The 12,968-nt window shown below is 37.9% G+C and overlaps 1 gene segment (V, D, J or C); it reads left to right on the top strand.

The window, feature by feature from the left end:
* The first annotated feature begins 6,032 nt into the window (after positions 1-6,032).
* LOC308363333 (T cell receptor alpha variable 38-2/delta variable 8-like) lies at positions 6,033-12,028 on the top strand. The segment is given in 2 exons: positions 6,033-6,132; positions 11,679-12,028.
* Positions 12,029-12,968: the final 940 nt, after the last annotated feature.

The following is a 12,968-nucleotide window of genomic DNA, read 5'->3' as shown; positions in this document are numbered from 1 at the left end:
TGCCACACTGACATATCCTGTCATTTATAAATGTCTATCATTAGCTATCTGTGAAGAGTGCTTATGTCAATCCTACTCTGTCTTGATGTCGAACACCACACAAAGATAAATGTAGATCTTCCCTGTGAGTGCAGTTGTGCAGGTCAATTTAGGTTTTTGCAAATGTGCCGGCAAGACATTTCCCAGTAACGTGAACTTTTAAACAAAAACGCATTTAGTAACACTTACTTTTTAATTACGATGTTAAATACTTGGCCTGAGGTGGCTGAGATGTAGTGCAGTAATAAGGGACATGACCACTGGATGGCAGCATCATTCTGTATATTGTGATCAGTTTTAAACTAAGAGACTGAACACATCCTTCTCACAGTTTGGAGCTGTTGGGACAGTTCAGCCTACAGTTTTGACATCATGCTGCATCACAACTTGAAGTGACTGAGGAAGTATCTTACATAACTATTCTGTCTACAGTGAACATATAGAAGTGTTCCCTGTTTGTCAGTGAGATACAATTCAGCAGCGCCATCACACAGACACAATCATGAATGAAAAGGTGAAAATGCTGCTTATAGGCCTACTTGTATTATTTTCCACAGGTAAGATATTTAAGATGTTTAAATCTGACTCTATCATCACTGATGTTTCCATGTTAGTATAATCAAACATCCTCAGTCCTCAGTAAATGTGTGTAATATCTTCAACAGCATGCAGAGCCAAAGGAGATCAGGTTCATCAGCAGGAGTCCCATGTGATCAGTTTTGAAGGAGAAACAGTGATCCTGTCCTGTGTTTATGAGAGCTCTTCTACTAATCTCAACCTGTTCTGGTACAAACAGATGCCAGAGGATTTCCCCAAATTTATACTGAGAAGAGATAAATATGGCTCTGGAGATAATGGCACTGAGTTTAATGAGAGATTTCACTCCAAACTAAACTTCTCCTCCAGCTCAGTTCCTCTGATCATCCAGAATCTACATGCGTCTGACTCTGCTGTGTACTACTGTGCTCTGAGGCCCACAGTGACAGCAGTGTAATACAGCATGCTACAAAATCCTCCTCTCTCTCTCTTACTCTCTTACTCTGTAGCACAACAAAGTGTGTTTTGTTGTTGTCTAACATTTAGTTTTTATTCTTAATGATATGATATGTGACCAGTACCTACAAAAACCCATGTCCGAAAGCAGGTCACATCACACTCCAATGCTTTAAAAAGTCTGAAAAGTGATATAAAATTGAACTTCACCCATATCATATGTAAATAACATAGTATTTATTTCACAAACATTAAAACAAAATATTTTGAAACATTTTGAATGTACTCTCTGGTCAGTTGAACATGTGTCCAGAGTTTTCGTCAACACCATCAGACTTTTTTAAATTGGGAAAAAAATCAGGAATAATTTAGGGCAGCTTTAACTCAAAGGACCCCTTTCCTTCCTCCTTGGTCTTCCTGGTGACATGAGAAAATTTGAGCTCTGGTAAGTTTTTAATAATACTTTGTTTTTCATATCTATTTACTAATATGCACATGTCACAACCATAGCTCATCAACTCCAAAATGGCTAAAGAGTCAACATTAGAGTAAAATGTTCTGCAATCTAGTGTTTATTTAAATAGATTGGCTGGACCATGATCAACAGATGATAAACAAGATGGCTCCTGTGAGAATCTTGTGTGATATAAGGAGAAATGTACTTTTTTTGTCAACACCATCAGACGTCAACACCATCAAAACACCATCAAACACCATCCAAATTTGTGTCTGATGGTGTTGACTTTCTCTGATGGTGTTGACTAAGGCCATCTTAGTGTCCAATTTAATCATTTTAATGCTGTTTATAACAAAAATATCACTTCCTATGCATTTTTATTGCTATTTCAGTTTCATGTGTCGAATTAAATCTAGTTTAGATATAGAGTGTCAACTCCTTCAGATATATTTTTTTATAGTTTTTTTTATTAAATGGTATCTGTTTCATTCCTTGAAGGATATTTGTTCAAAGATTAACACATTTCCAATGTAGATGTGTATTTTTAATGCTTAAAAATGTCTCTGTTAAATCTGAAGGTTAAAGACAAATGTAATTCGTGATATGATTTCAATTCTACTCATTAAACATTGACTTCTTTGGCTCTAAACTTTAGTTTTTAATGATTTAAAGACCTGTGCACATTATAAGGGGAACTGGGAAAACTAATGAGTGAAAATATTTCTGATAAGATCATTTAAAATAATTTCCATAAGTATATTTATGTTTATGATGGTGTTGACAAAAATCAAGTGCTGACCCAGCAAACATTCAATTAACATAAAAAATCATCAACTGGGAGGTTGAACCAAAACATGTTTGGATAGACAAAACTTCATTTGACATAAATGTAATCATATATTTTGGAAGTTATCCAAATATTTTTTTGGAAAATCAAAACCTGTTTTGTCCCTTGTCTCAAGAATCACTGTAAGACTACTTTCAACTGTTCCATTCACACATAATCATGATCATAATATTTTTCTTCTCTCATGTCACTCACATAGGATAACTATTCAAATCATCATCACTGATGTTGTCGTGTTGGTGTGATGAATAATTCTAAGTGTTGTGGATGTGTTTAAGGTCAATGTAATTGATCTTTATAATTGCAAGCTATGCTGCTCGTGTCTCAAAGAAACTAGAAACATTCATCTTCTACTGTTCTCTGAGGCCCTCATTGACTGTTAACTAACACCACGATACAAAAAGCCTGTTTGAGATGTTTCTCTTTCTTTCTCGCATCACCAAATTATAAAAACAAAAATTTCTCCTCAGCACAAACAATCACAGACAGTCTTAAAGAAACTGCAACTTTAACTGAAAAAAAATGATGGTATTAAAAACATAATTATTGTGTCAATTGACACTGAAAATGCATTCTTACTCACTGTTTTAGTAATCAACACTGGATACAGTCTTTAGTTAATCCACTTGGAGTATCCCTCAGTACCTGAACAGCAGCACAGTTTCTAACATTCAGTAAATAGCAGAAGAGCCTAAATGATAAAAAAGGTCAAAACAAACTCTAGAATGTTTGCCTGCTGCTGCTTATTATGACATAAACATGAACTTTCTCTGACATCACAAAGAACACACTGATAATCCAAAACAAAAAGGAAGCCTTTGCGATAAGCCATGCAATACGTTACTTACCTACTTGCTCTCTTACAGAGGATCTACATTTGAAGTACCAGCTATTTGCTCCAGAAATTTGGACATAGCAGTAGCCCATGTTTAAACTGTTTACTGTACACAGTCTCATTCATGAGGCAAACGAGACAGTTTGATTGAACTGGAGAAGCCTACATGACATGAAATTATCTTCATACACCAGAGGAATATGAGTGTCAGAGTTGTGTAAGCTGCACTATTTGCTGTGTTGTGAACCTTGCTGACTTTACTGCGCTGCTCTTTTCAGCACTACTCTTCAAAGCCATGTAATGACAAATATTCAGGATATATTCATGTATGCACTTTATACCATGTGGTAACATTGTTATTCTGGTGTAATGAATATGAATTGTCATTTCAAAAGTCTGTTTGTCTGGCAATCAATGAGGTTTCATAAAAACAAAGTTAAAAAACCTTTTTCTCATCCACAAGGAGGCAAAATTACACTTCCTTCCTCAGAAAAACCAGTAGAGCATATTAGCATCTGTTATGAAATTAAGCCTATAGAAACACTCTGGAAACCCAAGAGAATCTGTGGATGAAAGGAACTGTTCAACCATGGAACGTAGCCTTGGGGAACTATTTATCATTACTTTATTTTATATTGGTAGGTGTCCTAATCATTTTCAACATTCCATTGGTTACATATGGTGCTGCTAGAAGTTGTTTGTTTAACTTGTTCAATGGTTGTGATTTCAAAATGCAGAAGTGAAGACTGTTGATCAGCCGGGAGGATTTCTCACTGCCTCTGAGGGAGAGTCAGTAACTCTCCCCTGTACCTACACCAGCACCAGCAAAGGACTGGCCTACCTGTTCTGGTACCAACAGAAACCCATGGAATTCCTGCATACATAGTGTCTGACTCTGCTGTGTACTACTGTGCTCTGAGGTCCTAAGTGACAGCTGCACACACAATGCTCATACAGAAAACATAGGCTTCCCTTTAAACTTTTCTTCAAGAAATGATTCTTCATGAAAATGTAAAGCAGAAATTGGGACATGGATATAAATCACAGGAAACAATCAAAGAGTAAAGAGATAATTTAAGCCATTGAGGATAAATACTTTGAATGACTAAGACAGGCGACTGAAATAATTGTCCAATGATTGTCCAGTTATTCTGGTTCTGATATTTCAAGAGGATAATGCAGTTAACCAGAATATGTGGAATTACTCCAGTAGTAGAATTACTATATTACTGTGTTACTATCCTGACCAGTAAAGGCACAGTGCAGCTCATGACCAATCCTCTCTACCAGTCAGGGGAGGAGCTGAACAGACAGACAGCATCATGGTGAGATCTGATGAAAGTGCCTGAGTGGAAAGAACTGAATCCACACAGATCTGCATACCAGCCTCACACATGAACTATGTGCTCTACCATGATGATTCCTCTAACAGTGCTACTGTTTTCAACCTTCTTGGGTAGGAGACATTCCCTTTCCACACTCACTAGTTATTTTTAATTAAATAATTGACAATTAACCAAATACAGATGGTCAGTGTCTTATTCTAATTCATGTGCAATCAATCTTCATTCATAGGTAGCAGTGTTGGAAACCTTATTGCTCCAGACACTGCTGTGAATTTTGCCATGGAAGGAGAAAATGTTTTGCTCTCCTGCACATACAATGGAACTAACTACGGTCTGCACTGGTATCGCCAGTTCCCCCTGTCTGTGCCACAGTTCCTAATTCTTGATTATCAGGGTATTATTACTAAAGCGACTCCCCCTGTTCCTGGGATATCAATAAAACATGACAAGACAGCAAGGCAGCTGTTCCTGAATATCTCATCTGCTGAAGTCTCAGACTCTGCTGCCTACTACTGTGCCATGGAGCCCACAGTGTCAGGAAACCCAGCTGCACTGAACAAAAACCCTCACAGCTAAGATGGAGGAAAAAGGCATACATCTATTCTTGAAAAGGCACTGTGCACTTGAAATATTTTTTTCATGTTTCAGCATACTTATTTGTTAAAACGGGTTGGCACTGTCATGAAACTAGCTGTTTATTTGAATTACACAAAGGCACCATATTTTTAAATGACCAAAATTAATACATAATACATTACAGTGATAGCTTATTAATGGAACAGACTTAGCTGGAGGTTCTCTGTGAGTGCACTTATACTACAAAGAAATGCAGGGTACCTGCCTGGAAGTCTATGAAGTGCAGATCTGGATGCTCTTTTATTACAAACATGGCACAGTGGGACTTTGTGCCTAAATTTGTTCCATTATTACACCCATCACAGTCAGTGTTAAAGCGCAGTACAGATCCGTTAAATCTCGCCACATGACTTCTGGCAGGAAAGTTGCTAGCACCTGCTGATTTATGTGTGATAAGGTGAAGGTGGAGCTTTGTGCTGTCTGAGAGGAGCATTTCAGCATCAATCATTCAGTGTTGGATTTACTTTCTTGAAGCAACCCACACCATGTTGCTGTATGGACTTATCATGTTCAGTGCAACAGCAGGTATGAATTCTAACTATAAGATGTAGATAGTTTGCAATAGGACATAAGTGCACAGATCTTTTCAACAGTAAATAAGCAGTCTAATTTGTATTCCATATTTCAGTTATTTTAAAGACCATCACACCTTTTCTGTATTTTCCAGGTATTAATTTGGGTAATAAAATCACATCAAACCAAAATCAAAGTTGCAGTGATGACGGATCTAGTGTCACCTTATCCTGTAGCTACTCTGACAGAGGTGCAACACCACAGTGGTATCGCCAGTATCCAAGATCGGCACCCCAGTTTCTCTTGTTCATCACTAGTCCTGATAAGACAGAAATATCAGACTTGGAACCACGATTCTCTGGGAGAATGAAGGAGAGGAATCAGATGTTTCTGGAGCTCTCCTCTGCTAAACTCTCAGACTCTGCTCTCTACTACTGTGCCCTGAGGCCCACAGTGAAGGAAAATGGCAAACTGTCACACAAAAACAGACATGACGTGACATGAGATGACATACATCATACCTTACTCTTCTTCCAAAAACTTTACACTAAGCTGTAACACCCCGCATATATTTAAGACATTAAATAAATACATTAATTTTTATTATAAACCCATCCATTAAATAACATTACATTAAATAAATACATTCATTTTTATTATAAACCCATCCATACATTATTCCATGAATAGTCACTATTGTAAACATAAATTCCTTCATTCCTGGGTTTGTAAAGTCACTGAACCTCTGTAAGAGCCCATGTCTACCACTGATTTATAAGAAATACTAGGAATAGTTTGTTTATACTGTCCGAATGCATCTTGTATTCAGCCTTTTTTATTTTACACAAGACAGAATACAATGCTTCCCTTGGACTGCAATACCAATGAAAACCATGATGGGGCGACATATGCTGCTCTCTTGAGTGCTACTCTTCACAGACATTGCAGGTAACTTTTATACATATAATACACATTAACATGATTTTTCTTTCTGAAGGCAAAAATTCAGGATACATTAATTTATGCATTTCATACCAGGTGGTAACATAGCTAGCCTGGCGTACTGAGTTTTCATTTAAGAAAATGGACATGTTCGGCAATCAATGAGAATTCATTCTAAAAAGCTTCAAACCCTTCTTCATCCACAAGGTGGCAACATTACACTTCCCTCCTCAGAAAGACCAGTACATACAGTACAGTGTTAAAATCTGTTAAGCCATTAAGCATGTAGAAACACTTTGGATCCACAAAACTGCTAAGCATTAGTGTTGACACACTGACAAGATAATCTGTTGATGAACATCGGACCTGTTCAACCATGGAACCTAGCCTGGGGAAATTATTTCTCATTACTTTATTTTATTTTGGTAGGTATCCTTACCATTTTCAACTTTCCACTGAAGTAACATGATGTACTGCTAGATGTTGTAGAAGTTATTTGTTCAACTTAATGGTTTTTATGGTTTCAGAATGCAGAAGTGAAGACTCTGTTGATCAGCCAGGAGGATTCCTCACTGCCTCTGAGGGAGATTCAGTAACTCTCCCCTGTACCTACACCAGCACCAGCACAGCAGTGGCCTACCTGTTCTGGTACCAACAGAAACCTCATGGAATCCCTGCATACATACTGTGGAGATATTCCACATCAGGGTCCAATGATGAAACATCATTCAAAGAGAGATTTGAGGCCAATCTCACCTCAAACTCAGTTCCTCTGACCATCCAGAATCTACAAGTGTCTGACTCTGCTGTCTACTACTGTGCTCTGAGGCCCACAGTGACAGCTGCACACTCAGTGCTCATACAAAAACATAGGTTTCCTAGTCACATGGACAGTATATATTGAAAGAGGTGTTCTTTCTGTTTAAAGAGTGTGATACTGTATTACTATAACACATTGATTTTGACAAGTTGATAACAGGGTGTTTTGAAAATCAAACTCACACATTCATAAGAACTGATTATTAGGTTGTTGAAGATAAACTATTCATTTAAAGAACATTTTCCTTTTCCTTTGAGAAATTATTTTTTATAAAAATGTTTAAAATAGTGAATTTGGGACATGGATTTAAATCCCAGGACACAATCAAATAGCAAAGAGATAATTTAAGCTGTTGAGGATATGTACTCTGAATGGCTTAGAGAGGCAACTGAGAGAATTGTCCAAACAAGGGTCATTATTAAACAAAAGTCCAAAAGGTTGGACTCTGCTGTACCAAGATGATAATGCAGTTAACCAGAATTTAACCAGAACCAGAAGTTAACTAGAATTACTCCACTACTGTGTTACTATCCTGACCAGTTAAGGCACAGTGCAGCTCATGACCAATCCTCTCTACCAGTCAGGGGAGGAGCTGAACAGACTGACAGCATCATGGTGAGATCTGATGAAAGTGCCTGAGTGGAAAGAACTGAATCCCCACGGATCTGCATACCAGCCTCACACATGAACTGCACTATGTGCTCTACCATGATGATTCCTCTAACACTGCTACTGTTTTCAACCTTCTTGGGTAAGAGAACTCCTATCTTTATCTACATATTGCACTGCAGTAACAAATAGCAGAAGATTTAAAAAAAAGAATGAATGTATTATTATTATATACTGATATTTGTGTTAAACCCTCTAATAAAAGGTAAGGGTGCTGTAATCTCTATTGTCCCCAACACTGCAATGAAGCATGCGATAGAAGGAGAAAATGTTCAACTCATCTGCAAGTACAACGGATCTGTTGACAGTCTGCACTGGTATCGCCAGTTTACTGACTCAGTGCCACAGTTTCTCATTCTGGATTATAAAGGCTACATAAACAATGCTGTTCCTGGGATATCAATCAAGCATGACACAACAGCAAAGCAAGTTTCACTGGAGATCTCATCTGCTGATGTCTCAGACTCTGCTGTCTACTACTGTGCCCTGAGGCCCACAGTGTCAGGAAACCCAGCTGCATTGAACAAAAACCCTCACAGCTAAGATGGAGGGAAAAGGCATACAGATATTCTTGAAAAGGCACTGTGCACTGGAAATAATTTTTTCATGTTTCAGCATACTTATTTGTTAAAACGGTTTGACTCCCACCCGTTTCCATCAAGCATGATTCAACAGAGAAAACAAAAATTTTTCTAGACATCAATCAACACATCTAATGAAAAATAAAATCAATTATAATCAGATTAAAGAAAAAAACACAAAACAGAAATACCATTGTCAGACTATCTTTTCACTATATTGTAAATTATTCTCAGTAAAACACAATCCCTTTCTTTTAAACTAATGGTCACTGTTTTTCCTCTTCAAACCTTCACAAAGAGATCCCTATGGAGAGACACTACAGCTACTCTGGCTGATTCTAGTAGGAGCTCACATGACACATCTGAAATTATATTTGTAACAAAGATGTGTGTTGTGAACCTTGTGTGAGTTTACTATTCTGCTCTAGTCAGTGCTAACCATCACAGCCATAGCAGGTAACATTTATACATGAGCTGCATCTTTAATTTAATTCATTACGGAAGACTGAGCAAAAGCCACCAATCAAAAACCCTGTTGCTTTTCAGTTAGACCATAGCCAGGGCAAACATATCAAATCATTGAAGGTAAACAACAAGTAAGAATAGGATAAACCATTCACTAGTCCAGGTGCTTAATGCTTAACATTGTATATTTTAACAGTTCAATTACCAATTTGAACTCACTTAAGGTAATTGCTGAGCTCAAAAGTTTTCTTAGGAATGAGACATGCAAATAATAAGGCTTTCAAACTGTCGAGAGAAGACCGTGAAAACATGATTAATTACAACAAAACTATTTGTCCATGCTTTAATTCTCATTTTTACCACAAGGAGGAGTCATGTGTCAGTGGTGTGTCAGACATAAGGGAGTCTCCTGCAAGTCTCCTCACTGATCACATAACTTCAGTCAGTGTTTCATGCAACGCATGATGCCTCTTTCATGCTACTGGACGAGGATATTTTTCAGCATAGCTACCTATTGTAGCGGTACTCTGGTGATGACATTTACAATGTTACTTTACAGAGTGTTTTGGCTCAGTATCTTAGCAGGTACCTACAAAATGAACAGAAATGTGGATCTCGAAGGGCACTGTATTTTGACAAATCATCTATAAATTATTTAAAACTTGAGATGACATTTGAATATATTTGTTTTTTTCTCTTTTCAGGTGTCTGTATGGGAAATAAAATCACTCCAGACAGAACTGAAGTCTCAACAGAGGAGGAATCTAATGTCACCTTATCCTGCAGCTACTCTTCAGCAGTAAGTCTACAGTGGTATCGCCAGTATCCCAGATCAGCTCCTCAGTTCCTCCTGCTCATGCTTCACAGCACTGGACAACCCAAAAGGTCAGAGGTAGATCCTCGTCTGATGGTGAAACTAAACAAAGAGAAAACTGAAGTCTTTCTGGAGATCTCCTCTGTTCAAGTCTCTGACTCTGCACTGTACTACTGTGCTCTGACGCCCACAGTGACACAAAACCACAGTCTGCCACACAAAAACCTGTTTGGCACTGAGGGAAAGACATGCCTGTACATCACAATAAATGTACACCTTCTGGCATGCATTGCAACAATCGGACACCTCTGTTCAAGTGTAACTTAACTGCTTATTATCTAGAATCTATTTACCTGTTTTCTTTGGGGATTATTTTTGTGTGAGGGCCTGAGGTAAATGTGCTCAGAGACTAAAACTGCAGAGACATTTAAGAGGAGTCAACTAGATGAGACATACACATTTTTAGGGGGAAATTAGTTTTACTGTCTCAAGGGTATGGAATGAATACAATAAAACCATAGAATCACAATTCCACTTTTGCAGGTTACAATTTACAAGATAGTATGACTCCAGCCACCCAAGGAGTCATTGCGTCCAAAGGTAAAACAGCTTTATGTGTCATCCCTTTGGACAATAGGGTGTTAAGCCTCTAAGTGTTACGTGTCTGATGACTAACACAACTGTTCTCTAGTATTAGCACCTACTCTTTTGAATATCTTCTTTTGGGGACTTCACCCACTTAGAATGGATCCCCTCACTTACCTGCTTACTGCACTGAAATTTTAATTCAGAAAAAAATAATTGTTTGTCTCTGCAATGTAAATAATTGACCACATGGTGGCAATACAGGCCTAGTCTGTGACTGACTTCTTTAGTACAGTACGTCTGATTTTACTTCATCAATCTGTTTGAATAATATTTTCGGATTTCACTCCAGACTAAACTTCACCTCCAGCTCAGTTCCTCTGATCGTCCAGAATCTCCAGGTGTCTGACTCTGCTGTGTACAACTTTGCTCTGAGGCCCACAGTGACAGGACTGTAAAACAACAAAATACAGCCCCTCAGCCCCCAGCACTTCTCTCAAACCAGTACTTATAATGCCCACATGTGAGAGGTGACTTCAATGAGCAGAAAGTGGGTAAAACCATGCAGACTGCCATAACCCATCAATTTATTATTTGACCATGCACCGTCACTAATCAAGCTACATAACTGAGGCTCAATCAAATACAGTATAATACAGTATAATATTGCACAACAACGCTATTATGAGATTGCGGACAATTTCAAATGCATCTGTCAGCATTCAGTACCCTACTGTATATCCAAAGCAGATAGCTGATTGAAAGTCTACTTCTCTCATATGTTAAGAGAACATTTACTACAAACACTTACAAACACAGTTATTTAATAGAGACAAAACCTTTTCAAATTATACTATGTGGAAATGTACTCAACTTCACACAAAGTCTTGTCTGTTTGCCAAGAGGGAGGAGCTATAGAAGATCATGATGCCTACCCATGAGAATCTTGAAGGGACTGACATTTAAGTTGTGTAGACCTTGGATTTGCAGACCTCCACAATGATCTTCTTTCTGGGCATATTACTCATGGACTTTTCAAGTAAACACAAAATCAAAGTCATATAATGAAGAAACAGTCATAAGAGAATGAAACAATTGAGCATTTTCTAACGTGTTTCTGTTTTTTCTCTGTACAGGTAAAATCTCTGGGAATACAATTACTCCAAATAGTGTTGAACTCAACACAGTGGAGGGAGAAAATGTAACCCTCTCCTGTAACTACAGCTCTGCAAACTCTCTACAGTGGTATCGCCAGTATCCAAGATCAGCACCCCAGTTTCTCTTGTTCATCACTAGTCCTGATAAGACAGAAAAATCAGACTTAGAACCGCGATTCTCTGGGAGAATGAATAAGGAGAGGAATCAGATGTTTCTGGACATCTCTTCTGCTAAACTCTCAGACTCTGCTCTCTACTACTGTGCCATGAGGCCCACAGTAAAGGAAACTGGCAAACTGTCATACAAAAACTGGCATGACGTGATATGAGATGACATACATCATGCCTTACTCTTCTTCTAAATACACTGCACAAAGTGATAACAACCCACAGAGATTCAAATAATTAAACAACATTAAGATACCAGAGATAGTCATAATAGCATTGTAAGCATAAACAACTTCAATCCCATCGTTGTAAAGTAACCTCTGGAAGAGCCAATGTCTACTAGTGAGTCATAAGAATAGAAAACATTGTTTACATACTGTCAAAATGTATTTTATCGCACAACACAAAATACAGGGCTGCCCTTGGACTGCAATACCACTTGACCCCATGCTGGGGCGACATTTGAACACTATGTTGAATAGATGACGATGTTATCATTCTTCTTTCAGAGCTGAGAAACAGATATTAGAGAGCTCCAATCTCACCACTCAGGCATCACACAGAGCAGTCATGACCCTCTGGACAAATCTCTTACACATTCTGATTGTTTATTCCTGGAGTAAGAAAACTTTTCTCATCACATACATGAACAAAAACAGAAAGCATCCTGCACTTAATGATACATTAATGCTGACTTATAAATGTAGAACATTGTTAACATTCCATGCAGGAATGGGTCAGACAGATTCATTTACTCAGCTGTGAGAGTTATATTCCCCTCTGTCAGATGTGATCATCTCCCATATCTAATCAGAGAGGGCTATTCAGTAAGACTATTGTACTGAATGCTGTGTCGCTAATCATCAGTAACAATTAGAACATATTATTCACTCTTATACTTGTTAAAACAACTGTACTAACTGTATTACATGTATTTTCCTTCCTCTCACAGGACTCATGAATCAGAATGAAATGACTTCAAACAGGGCTGAGGTCTCTGCTATGGATTGATCTGTTTAACTCTTTCCTGACATGAGCTACATTATAACGGAGTTAGCTGGAGGTTCTGTATGGGTGTCCTTATAGTCGAAAGAAATGGAG

This window comes from Sprattus sprattus (assembly GCF_963457725.1).
Source record: "Sprattus sprattus genome assembly, chromosome: 4".
Lineage (NCBI taxonomy): Eukaryota > Metazoa > Chordata > Actinopteri > Clupeiformes > Clupeidae > Sprattus > Sprattus sprattus.
The sequence above is the reverse complement of the archived record's forward strand: the minus strand, read 5'-3'. Positions and strand labels throughout refer to the sequence as shown.